The sequence below is a fragment of the Ceratotherium simum genome, chromosome 10, assembly GCF_057802395.1.
Source record: "Ceratotherium simum simum isolate JZ-2026a chromosome 10, ASM5780239v1, whole genome shotgun sequence".
NCBI lineage: Eukaryota > Metazoa > Chordata > Mammalia > Perissodactyla > Rhinocerotidae > Ceratotherium > Ceratotherium simum.
In genome coordinates this window covers 29,153,142-29,155,938 of record NC_141909.1, presented here as the reverse complement: position 1 = coordinate 29,155,938, position 2,797 = coordinate 29,153,142, and the positions used below count along the sequence as shown (strand labels likewise).

General features: G+C 40.2%; 1 pseudogene; it reads left to right on the top strand.

The window, feature by feature from the left end:
• Nucleotides 1-1,141: 1,141 nt before the first annotated feature.
• LOC101392514 (elongation factor 1-alpha 1 pseudogene) lies at nt 1,142-2,512 on the top strand (annotated as a pseudogene).
• Nucleotides 2,513-2,797: the final 285 nt, after the last annotated feature.

The window sequence follows — 2,797 nt, the reverse complement described above, 5'->3', positions numbered from 1 at the left end:
CTTTAGCCTCATCAGACTGAGAAGATTTTTCTCTAGTGGGAAGAGGTTGTTAAATCAGCCAATTTAAAAAGCTTTTTCATCCTCACAAATTTATCCTTACTGCATTTATCAAAGAAAAAGAATATGGTGTCAAAAATTTGTTTACCTCCCAATATACTTTGCTAAGTTGTCAGCCTATTCTCTTACCAATTATTTTTAAAGTTGCATTAAATACCACTAGTGATTACTTAGATGCAAATACTTTGCTGCAAATTGTTTGCCATAGATTTAATAAATGAACCCAAAACGTCTACTACTGTATTTGCAGGTATAGCTAAGGAATAACTACTGTGAGAGAATGAATATTATCCATTTCTGGAAATAAGTCAAATAAAAGTTGTTTCATTTGAAGCTGTTTAAAGTAAACATTTATCTTAATTCTCTCAGATTGACACTGAGAGAAATGCAATTGTTTGCCCATCCCTATAGGCTTAGTTCAATCTATCGTTCAGTGGACTCACTGAGACCGTAGAGAAATGTTGAGAAATATTCTGTGTCTATTTTTTTTAAAGACTTTATTTTTTAAGAGCAGTTTTAGGCTCACAACAAAATTGAAAGGAAGGTACAGAGATATCCCATATACCTCTGGCCCCCACACGTGCATAGCTTCCCCCATTACCGACATCTCTTTGCTCCCTGAAGCAATACATTTATTACAATTGATGAACTTATATTGACATATCACCATCACCCAAAGTCCATAGTTTACATTAGGGTTCAGTCTTGGTGGCATACATTCTATGGATTTGGAGTTATTGGCGAGAATGTGGGGAACCCTTGGGCACTGCTGATGGGAATGTAAAATGGTACACCTGCCGTGAAAAATAGTATGGAGGTTCCTCAAAAAAATTAAACATAGAATTACCACATGATCTAGCAACTCCACTTCTAGGTATATAACCCAAACAATTGAAAGCAGAGACTCAAAGAGGTATTTGTACACCTATGTTCATAGCAGCATTATTCACAATAGCCAAGGCCTGCAACCCAAGTGTCCATCAATAGATGAATGGATATACAAAATGCGGTATATAGCTTTTTTGCAATGGGTTTACCAGCAGAACACAAGTGTTGTGAAAACCACCACTAAATCTAAGCCAAAATGGGAAAGGGAAAGACTCATATCAACATCATTGTCATTGGACATTTAGATTTTGGCAAGTCTACCACTACTGGCCATCTGATCTACAAATGTGATGGGATTGACAAAAGAACCATTGAAAAATTTGAGAAGGAGGCTGCTGAGATGGGAAAAGGTTCCTTCAAGTATGCCTGGGTCTTGGATAAACTGAAAGCTGAACATGAGCATGGTCTCACCATTGATATCTCCCTGTGGAAATTTAAGACCAGCAAGTATTATGTGACCATCACTGATGCCTCAGGACACAGGGACTTATCAAAAACATGATTACAGGCACATCTCAGGCTGACTGTGCTGTCCCGATTGTTGCTGCTGGTGTTGGTGAATTTGAAGCAGGTATCTCCAGGAATGGGCAGACTCATGGCATGCCCATCTAGCGTACACACTGGGTGTGAAACAACTAATTGTTGGTGTTAACAAAATGGATTCCACTGAGCTACCTTACAGCCAGAAGAGATATGAGGAAATCCTTAAGGAAGTCAGCACCTACATTAAGAAAATTGGTGACAACCCTGACACAGTGGCATTTGTGCCAATTTCAAGTTGGAATGGTGACAACACGCTGGAGCCAAGTGCTAACATGCCTTGCTTGGTTCAAGGAATGGAAAGTCACTTGTAAAGATGGCAATGCCAGTGGAACCACACTGCTTGAAGCTCTGGATTGCATCCTGCCACCAACTTGTCCAACTGACAAGCCCTGGAGTCTACCTCTCCAGAACATCTACAAAATTGGTTGTATTGGTACTGTCCCTGTGGGCCGAGTGGAGACTGGAGTTCTCAGACCTGGCCTGGTGGTCAACTTTGCTCCAGTCAACGTTACAACGGAAGTAAAGTCTGTTGAAATGTACCATGAAGCTTTAGGTGAATCTCTTCCTGGGGACAATGTGAGCTTCAACGTCAAGAACGTGTGTGTTAAAGGTATTTGTCATGGCAACATAGCTGGTGACAGCAAAAATGACTCACCAATGGAAGCAGCTGGCTTCACGGCTCAGGTAATTATCTTGAACCATCCAGGCCAAATCAGTGCTGGATCAACACACAGCTCACATTGCTTGCAAGTTTGTTGAGCTGAAGGAGAAGATTGATCTTTGTTATGGGAAAAAGCTGGAAGATGGCCCCAAATTCTTGAAATCTGGTGATGCTGCCATCATTGGCATGGTTCTTGGCAAGCCCATATGTGTTAACAGCTTCTTTGATTATCCTCCTCTGGGCCATTTTGCTGCTCATGACATGAGACAGAAGGTTGCTGTGGTTCTCATCAAAGCAGTGGACAAGAAGGCAGCTTGAGCTGCAAGGTCTAAGTCTGCCCAGAAGGCTCAGAAGGCTAAATGAATATAATCCCCAATACCTGACAGTCCAGTCCTCATCAGTGGTAGATGGTCTCAGAACTGTTTACTTCAATTGGCCATTTAAGTTTAATAGTAACAGACTAGGTAATGATAACAATGCATCCTAAAACCTTCAGAATGAAAGGAGAATGTTTTGTGGACCATTTGTTTTTGTGTGTGTATGGCAATTTTAAATTATTAGTTTTTAAAATCAGTGCTTTTTAATGGAAACAAACTTCACTAAAAATCTGTCATAGAATTTTGAGACCCATTAAAACAAAGTTAATGA